The sequence below is a fragment of the Pseudopodoces humilis genome, chromosome 28 (genome assembly GCF_049639895.1).
Source record: "Pseudopodoces humilis isolate 2021_Gansu_Grassland_sample_001 chromosome 28, ASM4963989v1, whole genome shotgun sequence".
Lineage (NCBI taxonomy): Eukaryota > Metazoa > Chordata > Aves > Passeriformes > Paridae > Pseudopodoces > Pseudopodoces humilis.
The window spans coordinates 4,526,025-4,540,601 of NC_142227.1; positions in this window are offsets into that span (position 1 = coordinate 4,526,025).

The window sequence follows — 14,577 nt, forward strand, 5'->3', positions numbered from 1 at the left end:
GGGATGCCTGAGTCTTCCATGGGCGTTCCTTGAGTATCCGTCAATGCAAATCGATGTTCGGTGGTCCAGAGGGCTGGGATGCAGCTCCTGTGAGCAGCCCGGGGGGCTGGAAGCAGGGAGACAGCGCAGACAGAGCAGGAGAGGAGCAGCTGGGCATGGGCTCACCCCTGGGAGCTGGGATGGAGAGGACAGGAGCTTTGGTCTGGCCAAACCCTCCTGGAGAGATGGGAGAAGGAACCAGTGGCACGGAGGGATGGATGGTGCTCCAGACCTGCTCAGGCAGACGGCCCTGGTAGAGACAGGGCAATGTCCTTGCCATTCCTCCTCCTTCTCCAGGTTTTCCTGAACTGTGTGAGTGCCAGGCTGGTGAATTCCCCCAACACCATTCCAGCAATCCAAAAATATCTCTCCAGGGGCTGCCAGGTGAGCCATGGCTGGGAGCAGGAAGAGATGCAGGATTTGAGGGCAAGAAGGGTGGAGGACCTGAGGGCAGGAAGACCAGGGAGCAGGTTGGATGTGGGACCTGGGAGCAGGAAAAAAGGAGGAACTGGGATGAGGAAGAATGGAGGACCTGGGAACAGAAGGGATGGAGGACCTGGGCACTGGGAAAAGCCCCAAAACCCTTCAGGCTTTCCTGGTGGCAGCAGATTCACAGCCCAGCTCCACAGACCCCTTTCAGGTCTCCTCTCAAGGAGCCTCTTAGTGCTGATTTCAATGGGAGAAACTCAAAGCCAAAGTCAGCCTCTCCCAAAGAGAGAGAGATCCCATCCTCCCCCTGTTCCAAGGCAGCTCCCAGCCCATGCTCCTGCTCCCTCCCTGGGGCAGAATATGGATGCCGTGTTTATTTTTGATTTATGCCAAGCTGAAAAAGAAATACATTTTCTTCAATTATTAACCAGTGAGGTGTGAGAGGGGGGCATGAGCTGGAATTAACTCTGTGACCTTTGGGGGTGGGGTTCTGGCTCCCTGCCTCCCTCCACTCCTGAGCCCAGCCCGTGTTCCCAATCCTCTCTGCAGAAACGGGGCTGCTCCCGTGAGCAGGTGTCCCCAAGGCTGCTGAGGGTGTTTAGATGATGGGGTCAGTGTAGGACACAGGCAGCCAGCCCAGGCCATGGGGACATCCAGAGTCATCCTGGTGTTCACATCCACCTGAGCCCAAACCAGGTCAAGGCTGTGGATCCGCCTGCCCTGCTCGGCTCCATCCCACCACACCTTCCTCAGTGCCTCTGGTCACACAGGATCACTTGGAAAAGACCTCTGAGATCATCGAGTCCCAGCTGTGCCTGATCCCCACCTTGTCACCAGCCCAGAGCCCTGAGTGCCATATCCAGGCCTTCCTTGGACACCTCCAGGGATAAGGATGCCGCCACCTCCTTGGACAGTTCCAAGGCCTGAACGCCCTTTCCATGAAGAAATTCCTCCTGATGTTCAACCTGAGCCTCCCCTGGCCCAGCCTGAGGCCGTTCCCTCTCCTCCTGTCCCTGTTCCCTGGGAGCAGAGCCCGACCCCCCCCGGCTGTCCCCTCCTGGCAGGGACTTGTGCAGAGCCAGAAGGGCCCCCTGAGCCTCCTTTGCTCCAGGCTGAGCCCCTTTCCAGCTCCCTCAGCCCCTCCTGGGGCTCCAGACCCTTCCCCAGCTCTGTTCCCTTCCCTGGACACACTCCAGCCCCTCGATGTCTCTCTTGCAGTGTGGGGTCAGTAGTGGGTGCAGAGCTCGAGGTTTGTCCTCAGCAATCCTGAGGGACAATCCCTGCCCTGGTTTTGATACGAGCCAGGTGCCATTGGCCTTCCTGGCCACCTTGGCCATGCCCAGGTCCTTGGACAGCGTGGGACACCCCAACCCCACCTCAGCTCCTACACAGCCACTCTCCTATAGAGAGACACAGCAGGGTCGGGTCCCCCACAGCTTCTCACGCTCCTTTGGGTGCCCCTGGTGGGCTCCCAGCCAGGACAGAGAACACATTTCCCTCCCTCCTCTGGCTCTTGGCTTCTGCTCTTGGCATCGGGTGGACGCCCAGTTTTGGGTGACTTCTTTGGCCAGAAGGCAAGAGAGGAGATTTTTGGACTGTTCCTCCACCCTCCTCCCTCGAAAACACCCCCTGAGCCAAGGCCCAAGGCCAGAGCTCACCCTGTCTCCCTGAGACGGGCGGGGAGGCCCCGAGCCCGGCAGGACAAGGCCAAGTTGGCCTTGGGAAGTTGGAGCATCTCCGGCGCAGGCGCGTTCTGGGCTCCCTGCCCCCTCCTGTGCCGCTCCCTCCCCGAAAGCAGCACTGCGGCAGCAGCACCAGCAAACTGATCAAGGCGAGAGGACTGATCAATAGGTGTATTGAGCACTGTTCAAGGTACGGTGATTTTTGCAGATTCAGTGCTAACCTCAGGCCGGAGCCCCGAGCTGCCTCTTCCCCCCTGGCACCGTCACCCCAGCTCTGGCTGGGCCACCCTCTTCCAGCACGTGTCCCTCCTGGGGACAGCCAGCCCGCTCCAGGAGGAAGCAGAGACCTCACAGGCTCGAGGTGCTGGTGGCACTTGCAGCTGGAGGGAGAGGGGACAGCTCCCAGGGACATTTCTTCACAGTGGGTTCATGGCAGAGTCTTGGGGACAGCCTCGTTCAGGGGTTCAGGCACTCTTAGGCAGGTACATCCAAGCTGTGCATTCCCAGGGATGGGGAGGGAGGTGCTGGGGTCATTGTGGTGGTGGGAAGAGAACAACAACCTCAGGCTCTCCTTGACCAGAGCCTGAGAAAGGAGATTCTGCCCCTCTGCCCCTGTGCTCAGGTGAGACCCCACCTGCAGAGCTGCCCCAGCCCTGGGGAACAACATCAGGAGGACGTGGAGCTGCTGGAGCCAGTCCAGAGGAGGCCACGGAGCTGCTCCAAGGGCTGGAGCCCCTCTGCTCTGGAGCCAGGCTGGGAGAGCTGGGGGTGCTCACCTGGAGAAGAGAAGGCTCCAGGGAGAGCTCAGAGCCCCTTGCAGGGCCTAAAGGGGCTCCAGGAGAGCTGGAGAGGGACTGGGGACAAGGCCTGGAGGGACAGGACACAGGGAATGGCTCCCACTGCCAGAGGGCAGGGCTGGATGGGATATTGGGCAGGAATTGTTGGCTGGGAGGGTGGGCAGGCCCTGGCACAGGGTGCCCAGAGCAGCTGTGGCTGCCCCTGGATCCCTGGCAGTGTCCAAGGCCAGGCTGGACGGGGCTTGGAGCAGCCTGGGATGGTGGAAGTTGTCCCTGCCATGGCAGGGGTGGGACTGATGGGCCCCCAAACCATCCTGGGATTCTCTGAGAACCATCCACAGCTCATGGGCTGAACCCAAGGCAATGATGCGAGGGGGGAACCCTCCCCCAGCTCAAAGTTCCGGCAGTGCTTGGATGGAAAATGTGGGATGATCACAGACACACCCCATGCTCCATGGCAGGGCAGGAGATGTCTCTGGAAGGGACCTCTGGAGCCCTGGCTGGCTGTGCCTGGGCTGCAGCCCCTGGAGAAGCCCAAGGGATGCGCTCCTGGCTCCCGGCCACGGCCCCGCTCAGCATCACCCGCACTCAGGTTTTGATGGAAAAGGATTTTCACATTTAGCATCCCCCAGCTCGCTGACAGCCACGAGGGGAGGGATGGGGAAGGGAGATAGCCCGGAGAGGCTGATAAGGTGCTGGGAAAGATAACACAGAAATTGAACAGAACTTTATGTGAAGAGCTGCTGCTTTAAACCTGTCCCAGCCCCTTCGCTACCGAGCACGCAGGGACATTGCACCTTGTGAGGTAAAAATAGCACATTTAATGAAGCTGGGAAAACGTCAATTGTATTTGGTTGGAATTGCAGAGACCTCATTTCCATGTTCCCCGTGAAAACGCTTCAGCTTTGGAACAGATATGAAAACTCCACACGTTGATCTGCAAAATGAGCTTTGAGCCAGAAAAGCAGCAGGAACCAAACACAAAACCTTGTCCCACACCCCCAGGTTTGACCATTATCACTCTCACACAGCTCAGGGGTTCAGGTTTTGGTCACCTAGGAGGAAAAAAGCAGCACATTTCAAACCTGCTAAATTTGTGATAGAAATTTGCCGTCTAAGCTGAATTCTGCTCCAAAACTGAGGGCGTTTCGGAGTGAATGTTGCAGGGAATGGGAGATCATCCAGGCTGCAAATGCGCTTAGGGGGAAAAGGATGGAACCATTGGCCTCTCAGATTCTGTCTTTGATTTAGGAGGAAGGGAAATGTCTGTCTCTGGAGAGGAAGGAAATGTCTTTGCTCACTTTAACCTGGAGGGAAGGACGTGTCCTGGCCCCTGTCCCAGTGCCACTCCAGGACGGTGCTGGTATGGATTTTCGAGGGAGGAGAGCGGTGGGGAGAGGGGGATGCCACTGGTGCCATTTCATTTCACTCTGCAGCACTTGGCTCCAACGGGCCCATCCGTCACTCTCCTCGTTAGGGAAAATCTATTCTAAAAACCTTTAATTTTTATTTTAATGTCTAATAGAGCTCGGTGGTAATTTTCACTTTAAATAACGATTACACATTTTGAAGTACAAGGTGTGCCTGAGTGTCCCTGCCAGGAGTGAGCAGTGGGGCCTGCTGCTCCCTTCCCTCTGGGCAGGACCCAGTGATGGTGCCCAGGGCTCCACAAGTGCAATTCCCTTAAGTTGGTCCTTTTTATATTTAGGAGGCATTTGGGGTAAACTTTTCACTGGGAAGTGCTGAGGCAGCTCCTGGGCTGAGGTGGTGACACAAACTCTGCTCACACAGGGGCTTTGGGAAGAAGCAGCTCCAAAACCCAGAGCGAGATGTGGCACCTCCCAGGCAGAGCTGGTGGGTTCCTAGAAGCACCCTGAGAAGAAAAGGTGCACGACAAAAGGGGCTCAGCCCCTGAGGTTTCTCACTCTGTTCCCATCTCTCGTCTTCCCTGCTCTCTGCTGATCCCTTCCCCTGCCATTTCCCATCTCACTGGCCCCAAAATGTGACCCAGGAGCCACCCCCGTGCACCTGGAGAGGCTGGGCTGCCTCTGCAATGTCCCTGGAAAAGTCCTCTGCTAGAGGGTGGGATTTCCCACGGGAGCTGCCAGGGGGATTGTCTTGCTGGGAGCATCATCTGCCAAGCCAGGATCTCCCTGCCCAGCCAGGAGCTTGCAGATCCCAAGGAAAACACGGGGAAGAGCTGATCTCTGCTGAGGAAGCTGCACATTTTGTGCAGCCCAGCAGAGCCCTTGCAGGGACTGCAAGCTTGGCTGGAGCTGGAGCAGAGCACTCAGGGCGAGCTGGGAGAGTCAAACACTCACTGAGCAACAGCTGGGCTGGAGCTGGGACATCCACTGGGATTTGGGCAGGGCTGGAAATGCTCCTCGAGCACAGGAACTGCTCCGGAGCCTTTCCTCAACCTCTTGTTTTCATCTGCTGAGCCACTCTCCAGCCCAGAGCTCCACCCAGCCCAGAGCTCCACCCAGACCTCAGCTCCACCCAGACCTCAGCTCCACCCAGACCTCAGCTCCACCCAGCTCAGCTTCACACATCCTTCAGTTCCATCCATTCCTCAACTCCATCCATCCCTGACCTCCATCCATCCCTGACTTCCACCTGTCCCTCAGCTTCATCCATCCCTGACCTCCATTCATCCTCAGCTCCACCCTGCCCTGAGCTCCCTCCATCTCCATCCATCTCCATCCATCCTTGAGCTCCATCCGTCCCTCAGCTTCATCCAGCCCTTGGCCCATCCAGCCTTGAGCTCCATCAAGCTCTCAGTTCCATCCAGCTCCATCCATCCCTGACCTCCATTCATCCTGAGCTCCACCCAACCCTGAGCTCCATCCATCCCTGACCTCCAACCACCTCTGAACTCCATCCAGCTCTCAGGTCCATCCATCCATCCATCCATCCATCCATCCATCCATCCATCATCCATCATCCATCCATCCATCCATCCATCCATCATCCATCATCCATCCATCCATCCATCCATCCATCCATCCATCATCCATCATCCATCCATCCATCCATCCATCCATCATCCATCATCCATCCATCCATCCATCCATCATCCATCATCCATCCATCCATCCATCCATCATCCATCATCCATCCATCCATCCATCCATCCATCCATCCATCCATCCATCCATCCATCCATCCATCCCTCCATCCAACCATCCATCCATCCCTCCATCCATCCATCCATCCATCATCCATCATCCATCCATCCATCCATCCATCCATCCATCCATCCATCCATCATCCATCCATCCATCCATCCATCCATCCATCCATCCATCATCCATCATCCATCCATCCATCCATCCATCCATCCATCATCCATCCATCCATCCATCCATCCATCCATCCATCCATCATCCATCCATCCATCCATCCATCCATCCATCCATCCATCATCCATCCATCCATCATCCATCCATCATCCATCATCCATCATCCATCATCCATCATCCATCCATCATCCATCATCCATCCATCCATTCATCCATCCATCCAGCCAGCCAGCCATCCATCCATCCACTCATCCATCCCTCAGTTCCATCAATCCTTCAGCTCCATCCAGCCCCCAGCTCCCTCCATCCCAGCTCCAGCCACCCTCCTCCACATCACCTCATGACACAAGGTCTCAGCCCACCGAGCAGGGCTGCCTCGAGCTTCTCAGAGCTCCCAGCAGACAAACTCTGCTCCCTGTCCCCTGCACCCATCCAGCCCCATGGATTCCCACTTTCCCTGGCAGATTCCAGCTCCTCCTTGGCCTGCCCGGTACCCAGAGGATGCTCAGGGAGGGTCCGTGGAGGCCTCACAAACCCACCCAAGCAACAAACAGAGAAAGAGATGCAAGGATGGAAAATTCCCCTTCATAATTAATAAATGAAGAATATTGTTGTTAATCGATGTAGCTGTGAAGAGAATATCGATCCCAGCCTCATGCTATTTTTTGTGCGGCTTAGATTTTTACACCTCATTTAGAGGCAGGTCTCTCTGGGGACCTCTTAACACCAAAAGATATTTGCAGGAGTCCAAAGTAGAAGGGAAGAAAAGGGGGGAAAAAGATTAATTATTACCAGAGCTGGAGAATTATGTGTGCGTCCCATTGTGGCCAACTGCAGCACGGATTTGAATATTTGATTAATAGCAATTCGAGCCAGGGTTGATAACTTATCTCCACACTGGGTATTTAATAAACAAGTGGGAGCCGTTAGAAACATTTTTAATATTAATCCCAGGAAATTATGCTGATGAAGGCCAACCCTTTGCCTATCAGGACTATGCAAGGAGGATTCCCTGCTTGCCTCATTCCATCTTTGGGTGGTTTAAATCTCTCTGCGCCTCAATTTTCCTTTTCCAGGTTGGATACACGCAGAGTTGGAAGTGGTTAGAGCACCGAGCAAGGAACTCTCATTTAAACCTTTAAGGAGCAGCCAGGGAGAGATGGTTGGGATGAGCAGAGGGAGCAGCAGGATCGGGGAGCTGCTGGGGCGTTCTGCAAAGTCTCAGTGCAAGGATGGGTTCACTCCAGGAGGGATTTCAGTGCAGCTGCTGCTTCCTGGCTCTGGGATGAGGCAGAGCAGGAGCTCTGTGTCCCTGTACCAAACCACATCTGCTGGGGACATGGTCCAGCCTTCTCAAGTGTTGAGAACAGGTCAAAGAGCTGAGGAGTGGTGACATTCCTGAAAACTCTGGCAAAATCCACATGGGAGGCACCAGGAGGTCCTGGGACAAAGCTCCTCAGGGACACAACAGCTTGTCCTGGCTCCCAGGAGATGTTCCTCCAGCAAACCATGCTGGGGATGTGCAGCCCACCAAGGCTGGAGGGTGATCCCAGCTGGAGCATGGGATGCACAGAGTGCTGGGAGTTGGGAAAATGAACCATGAAACCTCCTGATGGCTGTCAGGGATCCCTCCTGCTGCCAGGCTTCATGAGATGGTTGGAGAGGGGAGAAATTAACCCCTAAACAGGAGGATGGTGACAGATCCTGCTCCACACAGGTCCTGCCAGTGCCAGCTGGAGTCTGGGTCTGGAGGATTTTCAGACCAGACTGGTAAATTTAGGTCAAATTTCAGCCAAGTAAGGAGGGGAAAATGTGCAAGGGAAAAAAAAATATCAGAAAACACCAAATGTTTGGCTTTCCACTGTCACAAAACATTCCTGAGAGTAAACATAAAATCCTCAAAAAGGGGAGGCTGAGCCTGCCTGAGGTGGATTAGACTCAGCATTGAGGCATGATGTAAGGGGGCAATCAGCAGGAGGAGGGGGAGTCTCCTTGGCAAGGCAAAAGAAGATTTTTAAGTCCCTTCCACACCAAACCATTCCATGATTCTGTGAAAGCAGCAGCCCCCAGGCTGTTATGGGTTCCCCACAGTATGTGCTGGAGGTGGCAAAAGGCATTCTTGCTCAAAAAACCCCTGAGGTACAAGCTGGGACATGGGGAGGACGGCAAGGGATGAAGGAATGTGACAGGAGCCACCAGCACGTCCCAGCCCTGACAGAACACTCCCAAAACGAGTCACTGCCACCTTCCCTGGCTCTGCTTTGGGGACAGCTGTGCCACCTCTGTCCGTGGGAGCCTCGGGACAGGGAGGGGCGGAGAGGAGCGGGGCTGCAGGACCGGGATGTGCTCCCTCCTCCCCGCTCCGGCAGGGCTCACGCATCCATCTCCTCCTTCGGCCGTGATAGGCCCTGGTGCTGCAGATCCATGCAGATCAATGCAAAATTAATTAGAGTAATCAACTCAGCTGTACCACAGAGATCATACAGGCAGGGTTTTAGGTGACTAATTGGTGGAAGCTGACAGCCAGTGTCCCCGGTGTCTTAGAGGTATTAACACTTTTTTCTCTGTAGATTAATTACCTTTTTCCACCTTTCACTTGATGGGCCTGTCCATGCCGTGCTGTTTGGGGGGAGCAGAGATGGAGGCCGGGCCTGAGGAGTGCAGTGATCTGGATTTGGGAGCAGGCAAGCCCAGGTTCCATTGCAGGGCACAGCTTTGGCACCAGCAGCCGGATTTTAGGGTGAGGATGGATGTCCCTGTCCCCTGCTGAACCTCCTGGCCATGGCAAAGCCCCACTCGTGCACATTTACAAGGGGCCACTGTCCTCTGCCTGTCCCAACACATCCGTGGACGCTCCACCTCCCTCCTCTTCTGCCTGGGATTGGGGTTCACACCACTGGAACATCTTTTGGCCAAGGCTGATGCCCACACTGCTGGTCTGAAGATGTTTCACAGGTACATGAGGAGGTTAAAAGGTGGATTTGTTCAAATACCAACATGGGGGCTCTGGATAGAGACCTAATGAGTCTCTGATGCTGCTGGAATACGAGCTGGGAGCCAGGCAGAGGCTCTTAATAGCCAGGGTAATTAATCACCACCAGTTATCCACTGCCAGAGATGGGTGTTCCATCACCTGCACTCTAAGTTGCCACTGGGCATCTTCCTGCTGAGAGTGCCCTGGCTCAGATGGAAATTACGGCACGAGAGAGAGGGGGACAAAATCAAATCCTCCAATCCTGTGTCCATTTTCTGAGCCTCTCACTGCAAGAGACACTGAGGGGCTGGAGCGTGTCCAGGGAAGGGAACAGAGCTGGGAAGGGTCTGGAGCCCCAGGAGGGGCTGAGGGAGCTGGAAAGGGGCTCAGCCTGGAGAAAAGGAGGCTCAGGGGGCCCTTCTGGCTCTGCACAACTCCCTGCCAGGAGGGGACAGCCGGGGGGGGTCGGGCTCTGCTCCCAGGGAACAGGGACAGGAGGAGAGGGAACGGCCTCAGGCTGGGCCAGGGGAGGCTCAGGGTGGATATTGGGAAAAAGTCTTCACTCAAAGTGTGGTCAGGCACTGGCACAGACTGCCCAGGGCAGTGAGGGAGTCCCCACCCCTGGCAGTGCTCAGGAAGCAGAGGAGATGGGACACTTTGCCATACGGCTCAGGGGGCAGGGAAGTATTTGCTCAAAGGCTGATTTTGGAAGAATTTTCCAGCCTCAGTGATTCTCTTGTTCTGTGATTCCACAAAGGTCCCTTGGGATGCTCCTGGTGACCTTCACCCCTCTGAGCCTGGGGAGCAAGGGGAAATCTCCCCTTGGCTTTGACAGACAAGGGGCCAAAGCACAGGTGAGTAACCAAAGATAATTCCTGCCTTAGTGAAACACATCACAGGCACTGCTTGGACATGGAGGAAGGCAGCAGAGTCCTCCTCCTGCCCAGGATCTCAGCACTGAAACCCCACGAGTTGAGCCTGGGGTGTCACCTGTCACTGGAATCACCAGAGAGGTGCTGGAGGGACTCTCTGCCAGTCCAGGTCTGCAGTGGCTTTCCCAGCCAAGTCTTCAGCTGCCCCAAAGAGAAGGTGTTAAATCCAGACCAGTCACCAGACTGAGGCCACCAGAGAAGGATCTGCACCCTCAGAGAGCCATTTGTCCCCTCTGACGGCCGCTGTCCGATAGCCAGGATGGATGGTGCTCTCGAGGAGGACAGATGTCCCCACCCAGCTGCCACCGTCCCCTCGCACTCGTCCCACTCAGGGGTGGGAGATGGATCCTGTCACCATTGATCCAGGGCTCAGTCCCAGAGCAGCTTTTATTGGCAGGGATAACAGAGAGGGCAGCGGGAAGTGCCAGTCAGGGAAGCGAAAGTCTCCGAGCCCAGGAGGTTCACGGGCACAGCACTGGTGAAATGCAGCTGCTTTTTGGATGAGCATGAGAGTGGAGTCAGCAGAAGTGATATTTGTTACAGGAACATCCCAACAGGGACAGGACCTGCTCCGAGGAGCTCTGCAGCATGGACAGGCAATGGATTTAAACTGAAAGAAAATAGGGATAGATGGGATATCAGAAGAAATTCTGCCCATGAGGGCAGTGAGGCCCTGGCACAGATTGCCCAGAGCAGCTGTGGCTGTCCCTGGATCCCTGGAAGTGTCCAAGGCCAGGTTGGACAGGGCTTGGAGCACCCTGGGACACTGGGAGGTGTCCCTGCCCATGGCAGGGGGTGGCACTGGATGGGCTTTGAGGTCCCTCCTACCCCAAACCACTCCGTGATTCTGTCCTGACAGACTGGGTGACCTGCAGAGCCAGTGACCAGTGACCCTGGGGTAGAGCCAACACCTGACTCCAAAGCTCAGCAGTATCCAACTCACATCAAAACCTTCACCCTCTCTTGTGTTTACCTTTCTTGAAATAAAAAAGCAAAATGCCTGTACCTTTCCTGCAAGATAAAAGGCAAATTTCCAAGAAAGGTGCCTCTTTTTCCACGCAGCTTCAGTCAGGCCCCTTCAAAACCCAAACGTCCAGGTGTGGTGGCTTCCCTTGGGTTGGGTTTGGGTGGTGGAAGGGGTCATGCAAAGAGGTCAACACTGCAGCACTCCCGGTCCCCCTGCCCCAGCAGGACCCGATACCGCAGGACAGGGTGGGCAGAAGCTGCTCGTGCCTGTCCACGTTCCCTGTCTTGGTTCCCTGGTGGCACCGGGCAGGTCACAGCACCCCGTGGGCTCCCTCAGACACCAACCCACACCCCATCCCCGAGTGAGAATTCTCTCCTGGCTCCTGCCGTGACCCTGCCGCCGCCTCGCAGGCAGGCAGAGGGCTGCAGGAGGGGCATTATTCCCTCCTCAGCTCCCAGCACTTTAGAGTGCTTTCATCCCTGAAAGCTTCGGCGGGGAAGAAAGGAGAGTGGCCTGAGCCCCGGCAGCACCGTAAGTGCTTTCCTTTTTTAACAAAGCCCCGGCGAGGGGGAGGACGGAGCGAGGGCTGAGCGGCCCCGCAGCAGAACCAGGCACGGCTCCTCCCACCGTGGGTTATCGGGATTTGCCCATCCTTAAAAATAAATCTTCCCCAGTTTCCTTTTACATGGCCTTTCAAGCCGTATCCCCCAGGTCCTCGTGGAGGGTAATGAACGCACAAGGCAGGGCTTAGAGCTGCCTGAATTATTCATCGGGGATAATATTTGTGGCCCTTTCCTTCTCGTGGTGAATCAATGGAGAATTTATGGGTGAGGATCCCCACTGCTGGGGGGCCACTGGCTGTGGGGACAGCAATATTTGCCAAAAAATGGGGGATTCATCACCCTTTCCATGGCCTTCAGCACAGAGATCCCAACCCCAGGCACAGCCACAGACATTTTGTTGGTTGTTGGCCAAAGTCAAGCCTGGCCTTGCCTGGGGAGGAGCAGAAGCACAGGGGGAGGATGGTCCATGTGCGAGGGGTGACTTCAGACCCCCCCAGCAACACCTGAAGCACGGGGGTAGCGCAGGGACACCACGGACACACAGAGGTCACCCGGCAGAGCAGGTGGATCTGAGGTGTCTCCTCACACCCCCCCTGGCTCCTTTAGGAAATTTGGCTTGGTGGCCTGGAGCAGGGGCTTCACTTTGTGAGGAAACTTCTGGAGAAACTGAAAGCAGGATGGTGCTCCCGGGGCGGCTCCGGACACAGTGCAGCCACTCCAGAGCTTTAGGGGACTGCTGAGTGGGAAACCAAGGAAAGCTCCAGCAGAGGACCTGGACCCTCTTCCCACCTTTCCTGCTGGTTCTGAGTTCTCCCTTAACCCAGAGCAGGGCAAGGGGAAATCCCATTTCTGCATCTGCATGGGCAGCTAATGTTGCCATGAGCCCTCCTTCCCTTCCTTTCCCTTCCTTTCCCTTCCTTTCCCTTCCCTTCCCTTCCCTGCCCATCCCTGCCCATCCCATCGTGGTTTTGAGAGTTTCTTTTTGAGGGAATTGCAGTTTTAAACCTGAACTGAGCACTTTTGCAGAGTCCATCCCCTCTTCCTGCTTTTTCCCCTGCCAGGGATGAGGCTCCCACCAGCAGCACACCTGAGCAGGGGGTGGAAGCTCCATGGATGGTTCTCCTTGCACAGTCACCGAGGAGCTCTGGGGAAAAGCCCTTTCTCAGCTGCTTCTGGGATGGGAAGAGCCGTGCTCAGAGCAGAGGGGCCTCACAAGGGATTGACAGCAGCTGGCTCAGAGTGGGCAGAAACAACTCCCTGGTTTGGGTTTAAAGAACAGATCATGGAATCATGGAATGGTTTGGTTTGGAAGGGACCTTAAAGCCCATCTTATTCCACCCCCTGCCACAGACAGGGACACCTTCTGCTGGACCAGGCTGTCCAACCTGGCCTTGGACATTTCCAGGGGTGGGGCAAGATCAGGTCATGCTCAGCCAGGTGCAAACTGACCATGGGGGATCTGAGATCAGCTTTTACTGCAGCAGCGATTCCTGAGATGTAAAACTCACCTTTTGGATCTGAGATTTTCACCTGCACCCCCTCCACCCAAACAAAACCCCCCAAGAGAGCTTCACAAACCTCCAAACCTCCCCACACAGCCCCCCTCAATCCCAGCAGTGGTGGGGCTGAACCCGGCGTCTCATCCTTTGTCATCCACCACCTCCAGGTGACAGCGAGAAGGTGGCTCTGGCTTGTCAGGGTGGCACAGTGTCATGCAGGCGATGGCCTGGGGCTGGCCCACGGGAAGAAGAAGAGCCCTAATGCAGTTTTGACAAGGAGGCCATCAGTTAAGTGCTCTGTGTGGATATTTCCCCCTCTCTCTATTGTTTATTATTGGAAGTTACAAGTAGCTAAAGACCTCCCCAATTATCTGGGAGCCACTTAAGAGCAATTGAGCACCTGTCACCCACTGAATGGGCTGCCTCACCCTAATGACAGGAGAGGAGAAAAGATGCAGGTCAGCAGCGCCGGGATGCCGGCAATTTACAGCCGAGCAGGGCCAGCTCCCGAGACAGGGAAAAAACACCCCAAGAGGTGGGAGGAGGAAAGGAACCGGGATGAGGCTCCCCAGGGCTCCCTGGGCACGGGTGGGACACTCGGTGACCGCAGCTCGAGGGTGAGCTCGGACGGGGGAGCTCTGCAGCATCCCCGGGGGTGCGGAGCAGGTCCTGCCAATCCTGCTCAGTCCTGGGAACAGGAAAGAAAAAGCTCCCAGGAATCATCCATCAACCAGCATGACCAAAAATCACCTGTGCTTCTTTCCCTGCTTGGGGAGCTACACCAGGCTTTGGTTCTGGCTTCTGGGAGGGCTGGAGGTGCCTCAAACAGAGCCTGAACCTACAGGACTGTGGCTGCATTTCCCATATGAGGCCACTTCAGACAGCTTTAAACATGAAAAGCTTTGCTTTTGAGGCATCATTTGGATTAGATCCATTACCATTTCTATGTAATATAAATGTATCAAGTGGGTCAATTGTATAGAATGGAGTGAAAAAAATCTGACACGACGCCAGCCAAAGCAGAGGTGATGTATCCCCGCCATGAATGAGAAAATATGTGTGTAAAATATCCTAAAAATCATGTTGTAAGAAGGAGGCTGCACTCAGCTCCCTGGAACAAAGCCTGAACCCATCCTCTCCCCTCGGGCTGTGCCTCAGGAGCACCTGGGAACCACCTTCCCTGGAGGAGCAGAGGTTTTTCTCCTGAGAGAAGAAAGCTGCCCATGCACAAACACCCTCTCCCACAGACAGCTCTGGATTTGTGGAGCAGGGATGTGGGGAGGGGCCGGTGGAGTCTCCAGCAGTGATCCTCTACCCTGAGAGTGTGCCCGGGAAGTGGGGGGCTGGGAAGGGGGGAGAAGGTGCCAACCTGGAAAAGTTCATCGATAGAAAC